At 47.8% G+C, this 12,819-nt stretch overlaps 1 pseudogene; it reads right to left on the reverse strand.

The window, feature by feature from the left end:
• LOC129399796 (uncharacterized protein C2orf78-like) overlaps window positions 1-6,306 on the reverse strand; it is a 76,770-nt pseudogene extending 70,464 nt beyond the window's left edge.
• Between the last annotated feature and the right edge of the window lie 6,513 nt (window positions 6,307-12,819).

The raw sequence follows: 12,819 nt of genomic DNA on the forward strand, positions 1-12,819 counted from the left end.
TTACTGTCTCTCCTTCCAAGCTTTGTATTTTCCCCTAGGTCAAGAATTTCTTCTTTCTAAGGTTTAGTTGCAAAGCACTTCACACATGTAATGCCTCCCTGACCAGAATACCACAGCTGTTGTGGTGAGTAATGGGGCTAAAGTTTTGGGGTTTCTTTAAAGAGAAATACTTGATTTCAAGGGTTGTTGGTGGTGTTGGGGAAGCTTTGCTCAGGGTCACTCCTGATGTGGTGGAAATGATTCACTTAGAAAGTTCCAGAGCAAGTACAGTAAGTAGGGTTCTTGCCTTGCAATCGGCCAACCCAGGTTCAATTTAGGTCTGGTATTCCATATAGTCCTTGAGCCACACTAGGGCTGATCCCTGATCCCAGAGCTGCCAAAACCCCTGAGCACTGCCAGTTGCCATCCAAAATGGAAACATGCACACACAGACATACACAGGGGATGTGAGAGCAATGGAAGAAGAGTACTAGAATTCAAGAGAAAATATGGATTTCTGTACTCTAGGAAAAAAAAACAGAAAAGAGGGCTTAAGGACCCGCTTTAAATGTGTCACTCTAGAATTTGTCTTTATACATGAGTGTTGGATATTAACCTTGGACCCACTGTCCTGTTTCTCCATCCTGATGCTTTGTTTTCTTTCATATGTGTTTTGTGCCGCAGTCGAGATGCTCATATTTTAATCTTAGCTCTGTGCTCCAGATTCACCCCTGAGTGTCATCAGGATCCAGGGTGTGCAGTCCTTGTATGCAACCAGGCTACTGCAATGACTCTTGACCCAGGACATATGTTTCCCCTATTTTGTACTTTCCACTCTGGAGAATGTCGCCTGCTCAGTGACATATTCTCGAGTTCACTCGCTGCAGTGTGCTGGATTCTGAGGATGTGCCTGTCCCAAGAAGCAAACTATCTCTGGGGCCGGAGAGGTATTGGGTCAAGTCACTTTTACTGGCCTCAGGAAGGATTTGAGGTGGCCCTGAAACAGGAGTTCCGAGTCCTACAGGCCCGTGTGTTCTCACACAGCTTTTAGTCAGTTGCTGTACATTGTGTGTCCCTTTCTTATCCCTAGAACGTAGAACAGGGACTGTGGGATGTGGCATTAGTGGGGTGTGGTATATAGTGTTTTGGTCAAACCCAGTGTTGCTATTTTTGGTCCTGCTGAGTCTGTGCTCAGGCGTTAACCTCCTCTGCAGTGCTCATTGCATTTATCCTTGGGGTGGCTGCAGGCAAGTCCATAACCTGCAGGAACCTTCTGGTATATTGTCATTGTAGTAGATCTGGCTTCATGTGAGGGATACTTGGGCTCATCAGCCCGAAATGTGGGTGGAGGCTGGTACCTCCCGATTGGAGTGGGCAAGGGAGTGAGGCCCTGAGCTCCTCTGGGGTGCCAGGGTGTCTCATCCTCAAGCCCCATTGTATGGGGTGGGATGACATCACTCCTCTCGCCTGTGTCTGTCGGTTTAGGACACGGTGACCTTCCCTGACATGGCCGTGAGTTTGACCCCGGAGGAATGAACAGGGGTCAGAACATTAAGTGTGTGCAGGTTACAGGTGAGCCCCAACCTGCTGGAGTGTCTCCCCAGTCCCTGGCTTTATGTCTTATGAGTCCAACTTAATTTTTGTGCTTTGTTTCATTTGTGGCACAGCTGGCAATGCACATGGGTGACTCCTAGATATACTCTCAGGAATCACTGCTGGTTCAATACCCCTCATCCAATATGGTCCCCAGGCACAACCAGGAGTATTTCCTCAGTCCAAAGCCACAAAGAAGCCCTATATATTGCTGTGTGTGACCCAACACAAACCAAATACATTTACTTCTCTTTCCACACTTCACTCGAGTGCTTTGCTTCTGTTCTTGGTATTGTTTTGGGGACACACTCAGCATTTTCATTTTATTTGTAATTTTTAAATTCCATTCATTTAATTTTTGGCTTTTGGGTCACACTCTGTGGTGTTCAGGGGTTACTTCTGACTCTTCCCTCAAGAATTTCTCCTGGCAGTGCTCAGGACCATATGAAATGCTGGGATTGGGACCCTGGTGATTTGTGTGCAAGGCAAATGCCCTGCCCGCTATGCTGTCATTCCAACCTCTAAGATCATTTATGTCTTAGAGTCTCACCCCCTTAGACACTGCTTTTCTCAGTGCTTGGGGTCACTTCCACTGAACTTGGGAGACCATGTGACACCCGGCATCAACCCAAGGTTCCCACATGCTCCCAGATTAGGAGCACGTTACTAATTCCTGTGCATTGTCACCCTGTCTCCATTGGACTCTTTTACAGAGTTTTAAAATTTGTTTTGGGCCAAACCAGCAAGACTCGGGGATTGCTCCTGGGCTCACCTCTGAGGAATCATGCCTGGCTGGTGGGGGACAGTGTGAGGTTGTCAGGGATCGAACCTGGATTGACATGGACAAGATCATTGTTCCACCTGATGTACAATATCCCTAACCTCCTATCTTCCCCTTTGTTTCTAGTTTAATATAAATTGGGGAGTTGCCGTCTTTGTCCTTGATTGGGTGCTTGTGTTTACTCCTGACTCTGCATCAGAGTGAAATCAGGGCCCTCCAGTTGCTGCTATCCTGGACTCAGGGTCCAGCAGTCATTGTTCATGTGGATAAAGGACAAAGTCTGGACTCTTCTTGAAAAGCTGACTGTGAAGGCCGATTTTGTGCAGGACATAAGACCTCCAGTGAGAGCCCTTGCCTCTCCATCTCTACACTGTGAGTGGCGGCGCTGTACCAGTTTGGAGGGTGCTTTCACACTTATTTTTCAATTGTCTCCCGATATCCGGTAGTTCCTGAGGCTCGGTGGAGGCTTTAGGGGGACACAGAGCTTTGTGGGATGCCATGGGCATTGTTCCAAGACTCAGGGGTTGCGGATGTGAGTGCATGATCCTAGGGTCCCCTTTGACCACCATCACCTCCAGCTCTGGAGGAGGTGGCGGCGGGGGAGTGCAGGGCCAAGTACAGGGCCTGCTGGCCTTGGGTTTGCTGGAACTGCCAGGAACGAGGGGGCGTGGCTTTCCCAACCCTTCCAGGACAAGACTGCGTTGGTCCCTGTCTAGAACCTTTGGCCACGACATCGCTACTGTAGATCTGCCAGTTTACTTAGAGGATTGGAGTGATATCAAAGCACTTAGAGCCTTTGATTTTCACGTTTCAGACCAAGGTTCCATCCCATGAGAATGACCAGAAATGATTCCTGAGTGCAGAGCCAGGAATAACCACTTAGCATTGGCTGTGTGGCCTCCCAAAAAATAGAAGGCAGATTTACCTTGAGGGGCAAGCCGGCAGCTCCCCAAAATCAAGGGGACCGTCCTGCTGTTGGTGATGTTATTAGCTACGATGATGTCTGGGGCATCCTGAAGGCGTGGTCGTCAAGGTGCTTAGGGTTTGCAATGAAAATTCACTTTTGGGGCTATTTTTGGTGTTTTTGAAGTGCAAGGGGGTCTGTCCATGCCTGTAGATGCTCAGGGCTTACTCCTGTCCCTGTGCTCAGGTACTATTCCTGACGGTGCTCTGGGTTCCATAAGGGATGCCAAGGATTGATCAGGGTGAGCAAGGCAACAGCCTACCTCTTTACTGTCTGTCTGGTACCAATGTTGGTGTTTTTGTACATCAGAGATTTCTGTTCTCACACCAAGTTGCAAAGCCTCCCACACTTCTCATCTTGCCCTGATCAGTCGATCCAGGCTATTGGGGTGAGTACTGTGGGTAAAGGTTGTTTTTTTTTTTTGAAGTACGTCAGGCCTTAGGTTTTTGGGTCCTGCTCAGGATGGGGGACTTGGTGGTCCCAACCCTCCCAGACAGGTTGCACTGCTCCCTGACCAGATTCTTTGGCTGGATATCACAAGGGTAAAACATGTAAACTCTGATCAGCAGGGCCACACCCCTAAAGCATTAGATTTAGTTATCACTTGTCCTTTCATTGGTTGACATGGTGGGTATGGCCACCCGACAGATGGGTGGGGTTCAATATAAAACTCATTTTTTATTATCATATTTTTGTTTTGATTTCTGTACCACATTGAAAATGCTCAGGTCTTCCTCCTTGCTCTGTGCTCAGGATTTTCTGTGTGCGGACTTACTGGACCCTAAGGAGCACCAAGGATTTCCTGGGTTGACAGTGCAAGCAGCTTCTTACCCACTTTACTGTCTCTTCCTCCAACCTCTTTTCTTTTTTCCCCAGTCAAGAATATCTCCTTCAGGGGCCGTACTGATAGTACAGTGGGTCGGGCGATTTTCATGCATGTGGAAAATCCAGGTTCGATCCCTGGTATCCCATATGATCAGCTGAGCAACTACAGGAGTAATTTCTGAGTGCAGAGCCAGGAGGAAACCCTGAGCATAGCCAGGTGTGACCCAAAAAGTGAAAAAGGAATATGTAGGAATATTTGCTTCTTAAAGTCACGGAGCAAAGCACCGCCCTCATTTCATCTCTCCATTAGCTGGCTACACACAGTGTTGTTTTGAGTAGTGCTGGTAAAGTAAGATATTGGAAAGAAGATATTAATTTTTGATACGGGTTGGGGGTGAATAGAAGCTTTGCCTAGGGCTCACTCCTGGTGTGCTGGAAATAACTTATTTAGAAAGGGCCAGAATACAGCAAGTAGGTACTTGCCTTGCAAGTGACCAACCCAAGTTCTATCTATGGCATCTCATCTGGTCCGCGAACCCCACCAGGACTACCTCATCTCAGAGTAGGAATAATCCCTGAACACTGTTGGTTATTGCCCCAAAACCAAACACACACAGAGAGGATGTTAGAGTAGAGAACAAAGAGTAAGCACTCAGGATAAAACATGGGCTTCTGCATAATATGAGTCCAAACACACTGGATTTAAGGACCCACTGTTCAATTCTTTAAGTGTTTTACTGTAGAAATTGTCTTTGCGCATGAATTTATTTTTGGGTTTCTTTTCTTTGTTAGTTACCTTTTCTGTTGCAGTATTTGGGGGCCACACCATGCAGTGTTCATAGCTAACTCCTGGCTCTAAGCGCAGGGATCATTTCTCCCAAGGGTCAGGAGCCCATCTCGGGGGCTCGGGTATCGAGCCGGTGTCAGCCAAGAGCAAGGAGAGCACCTTCTCTACTGTATCACCACCACCCTGGCCCCAAATGTAATACTCATCTTTAAAAAGCAGACTCACTCCAGATGCTCCAGCTCTGAGACACAGTTCACATCCTGGTGTATAGTAAACACCTGGGTATTAGGATAATTTTCTTATCCACATACTGTTTGTGCGGTTTTCAAATATATTCCTGTACAACAGGAGTGAATGCTGGATGCAGGCCCATGCAGATATGTCTGTTGGGTTTAGGGCATTCCAGGGTGAATGCTGCAGTGTTCTGGCTGGAAGGAGGTGCCCTAAGACCAGGGAACAGAGGCGTGTGTGCTGGTGAGTTGTGTAAGTTCACAAAATAAAAGGGTGAGCTGCGGTGGCAATGGCGTGGTCTCTCACCCACCACATGCTTTCTGCAGCCATGAGCTGCCTCCCCCACCCTGGCCTGCAGCCACCACCTGAAGACGCATGAAGGAAGGAACAGGGTCACAAGGCGGGTTGGTGATCATTTGCCCTTTATTTCATTCTCACCACTCTCCTGTTTCAGTCTCAAGAAGCTCCCCATTTGAGTCTCACGCTGGCCCTCACACCCATTTCCTCCTGCCCTCAATTCTAGTCTTTCCACACTCCATCTTGCAGCCTAGGTCTTATCCGTTGTGTATTTGATATGCCAAAAACAGTAACAATGAGTCTCACAAGGAGATGTTACTGGTGCCCACTTGAGCAAATGAATAAGCAACGGGATGATAGTGTGGCAGTGATCTGGTTAAAGGGCTATTAAATAGTTAAGAATTAGTATTTGATGGGGGAGAGAGAGAAGAAGGGGGGTGAGAACACATAGGGTAAAGGACTTGCCTTACATGTGACCAAGCCTGGTTCTATTCCAGTCTCTATGAACTCCAGAGCCCTGCCAGGAGTGACCCCTCAACAAATCTTGGTGTGGCCCAGCCCCTTTCCCCTGACAAAATTAATTCAAATTTTAAATGCAGACCAGAAAGTGCCTGCTTAGGAACATTTGGAGCCTGGCCCTTTAAAACTTTGGCCGGAAGTGCAGGTGACTGTCTCGGAGTCCCAGTCTTTTTCTGGGGTCTCGGCAGGGCGGCATTTCCGGTAGGCCGCCATTTTTGGAGCACAAGGAGCCAGGTCGGAGCGGGAAGAGTGTGCCAGCAGAGTCGGTCCGTTATGTGCCTGGGGGCAGCCCCCACCCGGGTCGCCCAGACGTCTTGCCGAGAGGTACATCTTGGCTAGGAATTGATGTTTAGGAAATGGGGGTTTCCCAGAGAGACCCTTGGAAGGGCGCATGGGCAGGGTCTGTCGGGGCGGGCTCCAACCCGGCTGGCCGCCAGGGGGCATCCCGAGCCCTGCTCCGCCCCACCCTGAAGGGGACCTGGGTGGGCTGAGGGGGCGCCTGGTCCCCGGGAGACGGAGTTTGAATGGAAAAGCGTGTCTCTGAATTTAGGAATAACGGGAACAGCCAGAGTTCGGGCCCCTCGGGGGTGTCGGGCTGTGGGGCCCACGCCCTCCCCACCAACGTTCCCCCCAACCCCACCCAAGGGAAAGTGTCCCCGGGTCTGGGGTCCGCGTGCAGCCACCGCCGTGTGGGCGCCAGTGCCGGGACACTTACTGCGCCTGTGGCAGCCACAGTGGCGGGGTGGGGTCTTCCAGGACTGTCCCAGGTGGGCCCTTTGTGGCCCCTTCCATTCCTGAGGTTTACTGACCTCCGCCCTCGGTGCAGAGGGGGCCCAACTTCATGTCCTTGGGGCTCAAAAGAATCTGGGGACGCATTTTGATTTTCACATGGTTTAACACATTCAGTACATTGTGGGGGGCCCGGGGAGATGCGGAGCACAGAGTGGAGGTGGGGGACGCATCAGGGTGGGTTCACTTCTCCTGCTCTGCACTCAGGCATCACTCCTCGCAGTGCTCAGGAACCTTTTGGGATGCCGAGTTGGACCTTGCAAAAGAAGCACCTCACCACTTACTGTATTTACAGCCCCTTTGTGCAGGAAATTGTGAATTATTATTTCAATTGTAATTTTGGGGCCACTGCACACAATTCTCAGGGCTCACTCTTGGATCTGAGCTCAGGCATCATTCCTGGAAGTGCTGGGGGAAGCCTTTGCGCTTTAGAAATTGAATCCAACTCAGCTGCTTAAATGAAAAGCGCCGCATCAACTGTCCTATCCCTGGTATCCTCTATCAATTTATTTGGTCCCAGAAAAAAATTGCTGCTTCACCTGCCAACCCTTTGAGCAGCATCCCGTCCCCACTGTCCATCTCGACCAGACCAGGGCGCCCCCTGCTGTTCGGGTGAGTACTTGCATAAAGGGGGTTTCCAGGCACCAACTGCCACAGGTTTTAAATGTCTCACTCCACGGGTCTGTGCAGTGGTACAGCCACGAGGCCATTTATCTTGCTCTTGGTTGACCAGGGTTCAATCCCGCCAGCACATAGGGTCCCCTGTGTCGTCCTTTCCATCTTTGTCCCACAAGTATAAAAACTGAAAATAAATAAAGGGCAGGAGTCATAGTACAACAGTTCGGACATTTCATTTCCATTTGGCAGAACTGGGTTTTATCCCTGCACCATAGGGTCCTCTGAACATTTCCAGATGTCAAACAGAAATAAAAAATGTTTATCAAATATTAATAAGGAGCTAGAGTTTTTGGAATGAAGGTATGGTATTTTGTATTTTTTTATTTTGTATTTGTATGGTATTGTATTTTGTTGACCCGCATTTTATTGGTTGCTCTGAGCACGTGTGGCCCAAACCACAAAGCACCCACCACTCAATGAAAAGGTCTCACTCCATTATTATAGAATGTGTCTTGACACTTGAGCATTCTTTGGGGGGGTTGGAGTTATCACAACTATTTTTGTTGTTGGTGGTGGTGGTTTTGCCCTTTTTGCTACAGACTTGAGATGGTCAGGGACTCTGCCCCTCTGTCCATGTGTCTCTGGATGCAGGGCAGCCATGTCGTATCCCCAATGTTAAAACAGTGTCTCTGCCCTCTGGGCTCCTCTCTCTGAGTCTATCTCACTACTCAGGGAGCAGATGGGCTGGGGCTTGGGGCCACACCTGACAGTGCTTAGGAGCCGCTTGCTGCTCCATGTTTGAGCTACCGGTGAACAATGGATACCAGGGAAGGTCCCAGGGCTTCCAGCTAGCCAGCATCTGACCTAGCCTGGTGAACTCTTTCATTCCTGCCTTCCTTGGAAGTTGGTAATGTAAAAAGTCTGGATTATAATCAACCAGAATCTGTCGGGAGGAAAAGAAAGAGGTGTAGTCTCTAAGCAAATTTCTGTGCTATCACCATGAAGCTTTTATTTATTTTATTTTTTTAGGAAATATTTTATATTTTATTATTATTTTTATTATCTTCTTTTTATTTATTTTTTAAAATTTGTTTTATTGAATCACCATGTGGAAAGTTGCAAAGTTCTCATGCTTATGTCTCAGTTACACAATACTCAAACAACCGTCCTTTCACCAGTGTTCATATTACACCACGAAAAACCCCAGTATTCCTCCGACCCCCAACTCCCAACCCTCCCACCCCACCTGCATAAGTGATAAATTTCGCTTCATTTTCTCATTACCTTGATTGCATTCCATATTTCAACACAAAACTCAATATTGTTGTTGGAGTTTCAACACAGAACTCACTATTTTTGTTGGGGTTTATCCCCCAAACATTACATCTGGAGGTGCTCAGAGGACCATATGGAATACCTGGCATTGAACCAGGGTCAGCCACACGCAAGGGAAACACCTTACCTGCTTTTCTATTGCTCTGGGTCCAATAAGTTCTTTGCTTTTGGTCTCACCCCATTAGGCACTGAGCTATTTCTTCACTGTGTGGGTTCACTTCTAATGATTCTTGGGAGTTTTAAGCATGACTGACTTGGTTCTGGGTATTGTATCTCTTAATAGACGCCAATCTGGGCATATAGAAAATGGAGATTTTTATATTCCTTTATTCTTTTTCTTTGGATCACACCTCGCGATGCCAAGGGGTAACTCCTGGCTCTGAACTCAGAAATTACCCCTGGCGGTGATCAGAATACCATACAGGATGCTGAGAATCGAACCCAAGACCGCTGTTTGCAAGGCAAAGGCCCTACCCACTGTGCTATCACTCCAGCCTTGTTCAATCCTTTTCTGTATTTTCTTGTAACTAATCTGAGAATTCATTTCCTTGGGGTCAGGTTATTCTGGCATGAAGCCTTTGTTAGACTCTCAGACCTTTTGAATCACAGGGAAACTCATCCTGTAAAAAACCTTATATATGTGAGAATACTCTATCCTTAGCCTTACTGCACATATGAAAACGCATTCTGGTGAGAAACCTTATATGTGTTAGGAATGTGGGAAGGCCTTCTTTCGCACCTCCAGTCTTCATCAGGATAGAACATTTCATACTGGAGAGAAACCTTTTCTATATTAGGAACGTGAGAAGGTGTTTGGTCTTTCCTCAAGCCTTTGTAGTCATAGGAAAATACATACTGGAGAGAAACCTTATCTTTGTACAGAATTTGGAAATGTCTTCTCTCAATCCGGGGATCTTAGTAAACACTGGAGAGAAACTTCATCAGTGTCTGCTATGTGGGAAGGCCTTCACTCTACCCTTAGCCCTCTCTATGCTCATGAGGATTTATAGTGGAGAGAAGCCTTGTCTATGTCAGGAGTGTGGGAAGGCCTTCATCATTCCTCTGCCTTTACTAAGCACAAGAAAATGCATAATGGAGAGAAACCTTTTTTTAGGAATTAGTCAGAAGGCCTTTTCTCAGTCTCTAAAGGTTACTAAGCACTGGAAAATTCATTGTGGAAAGAATCCTCAAGCTGTCAGACATTTGGGAAAACCATCAGTCTGTCCTTACAACTTACTCGGTATATGCAAGTTCAGTGTGGAGAGAAACCTCATCAATTTCAAACATGTGGGAAGGCCTTCACTCTGTACTCAGGATTTACTGTGCATCTGAGGATTCACACTGGAGGGAAGCCTTATCTATGTAGGGAACTCTGAAAGGCCGTTATTCAATCTTCATCCCTTACTAGACATGAAAATCCATAGCACTGTGAAATGTTATGAATGTCAGGAATGTGGGAAGGCCTTTGTGTTCCACTTGGGCCTTAGGAGACAATGTTAAATTCATACTTGATGACTTGATGACTGATGCCCTATCCCCTTCAGTAATACATGGTTGGTTTGTATAAGGAGGTAGGGGTACCCCAATGTGGAGGTAAAAAGGAGATAATCCTGGTAATGTGGGAGACCTTTCCCATGACGTCAGCACATAAGTGAAAGGTGCTTTCTTGTAATCACTCGGGTGCAGCGATGTCACTGTCCCAGCATATGGACTTGATGAGTCTGTTAACTTGTAAATAATGGGTCTTGGTGATAGAAGCCAGGAAAAAGGTGATTAAATTAGAATTAAATAAACAGGTACCAAAGCCTCCCCTCACTTCAGGCTGTCAAGACTCACCACTGTCTCATTCTTTGTTCAGACTCTGGCCTGGTTCACACTCTGTGGTTTGGTTTGGGGGGATTAATGACACAGATTAACCATGATGCTGCAGCAAAACCTTTGAAATTAGAATAACAGACAAACCCCCATTCTTCAGGCCCTCCTGTACGATGTTCTCGGGAAAGTCACTGAGCTGTGCTCAGGACATCATCCTGCCTCTGAGGTCAGCAGTCCATGATTGGGGGGGGGCTCAGGGAAACTTATATGGTCCTGGGATTGTTGTGACGTCAGCTGTATGCAGGGAAGCACCTTACTTGCTACAGCATCTCTGCACTCTCTACATTCAGGTTTTCATTAGATTTAGAAAATCATTAAGGAAAAAATTTCAGAAAGTATCAAGTTAGAAAAATGGCCTTGGCAAGTTTCTTTAATAGGGTGGATAGAGACACTTTACATGGACTTTACTGTGCATCGAAAGATATTTGCCGGTTTTGAGATGATCCAGAGGCCCCTGAATCAGATGTTTTACAAACTGTGAGAACGTGAGTGATTCGCCAACATCCACCCCATATCAGTAGGAAATTACACTTAAGTGTGATTACTAGTAATAAAGGGTAAACCTAGGTTCCACTGAACTCAATTCAGCAGTAGCGGGGGGAGAAAAAGAAAGGTCAAACATTTGTTTGGAAAATGTAAAGTTCCAACAATCTAATATTCACCAGAATGGTAAACACCATTGAGATCTGTCCAAAATGCCAAGCAAGGACACAAAATGATCAGTCCGCTTTACTGCCTGTTAGCTTCATGTATGCCTTCATTCTGGGCTTGGTCCACATGCTACATTTTATTTGTTTAATTCTATGTTTTCGTTTGGTGGCAGACCTGGCAGTTCTTAAGGGTCACTCAAAGTGGTGCCCGGACCCCATTTGGGATGCCAGTGATGGAACTCACTTCAACCAAGTTCATAGCAGGTGGCAGCACACTGTACTCTCTCTCTGTGTTTCAAATTTTGTTCTGAAACTGTCTCTTGGTTTTTTCTTGTAGACAAGAGTCCACTACTCATGTGTTATCAAGGGGTAGCGTGTTGACTAGACAGTGCTCTCTGATGTTCTTACCAGCCTTTGCCCCTGTTCCAGTGTCTCTCCAGCTCTCTGGGCTGCTACGTGGCCAGTATCCTCTCTACATCTTCAGGTATGGCTTGGGGGTCACTGCTTTCACCCCATCTTGATTGATGATTTCCCCAGAAACTCATTGTCCTGTGCCCCACATGCTCCCTATCTGCCTGTTTTCCTTTGAATGAGCCACCTTTGCATTTTTCCTGATGGACTGTGTGAGAGCATTATTTCATTGTTTGCCCAGTACAAGACCAGGAAACTTCTCCTTACTCCCCCTAGCCCCCACTGTGTGACAGGCCACTCCAGCAGCTCCCTCTCCACCCCTTTATTCGAGCCCAACCCCCTGAGCCACAGATTCAGCTGGGTGGGGATAGTGGTTCTCTGCAAATCTAGGGTCTGGCCCTTTAAGGCTGCTTGGTGAAACGGAAGTGACATCACAGTGGGGCTTTCCTGGTGAGTCTATTCCTGGAAATGGGGTGGGAGAGTCATTGTTCACTTGGGTAAAGGACAAAGTGGGTCCCCTGCCAGCAAGCAGGGCTCTGAAGTCCGATTTTGTGGCAGGGCTGGGGCAGACTCCCCATGTCCACACTGATCTGCGGGTCCCCACCAGCTTGGGGGCATTTTCGCGCTAGTTTTTCACTCGTTCCCTGATATTCAGGCAGTTCCTGAGGCACGGTGGAGCTTTGTGTTGTGTAGTGGGGGCTGTTCCAGGGTGCAGGGGTCAAGCGTGTGAGTGCGTGGTTCTGGGGGGCTCCTGCAGCCATGATCGCCTCCAGCTCTGAGGTGGGGCAGTGCCAGGTGCACGAGGGGCTGAGGGCTGGGGCTGCGGTTTGGCCATCCAACCTTCCCAGCTTACTGTGTTGGAGCCTTGGCCCAGTTTCGCTGCTGTGAATCTACAGATTCACTTTGAGGGCCAGAGTCACATCAAACCCAACGGCAAGAGATCCTGTTCCTGTCCTCCTTTTTAATTGGCTGCCCTGGTGGGATGAGGCATCCCGAGCATTGCATCTCTAGGTGACTGGGGTTTGCCAATGACAGTTTCCTTTTGGGGCTATTTTTGGTGTGGAGAGTGGGGGGGCTGTTATGCCCTGTGATACCCCGAGGGCTTACTCTGGCCCCCGACTCAGATATTATTCCTGGAGTGCTCTGAGGGCTGTGGGGATGCAGA

The sequence above is a fragment of the Sorex araneus genome, chromosome X, assembly GCF_027595985.1.
Source record: "Sorex araneus isolate mSorAra2 chromosome X, mSorAra2.pri, whole genome shotgun sequence".
Classification (NCBI taxonomy): Eukaryota; Metazoa; Chordata; class Mammalia; order Eulipotyphla; family Soricidae; genus Sorex; species Sorex araneus.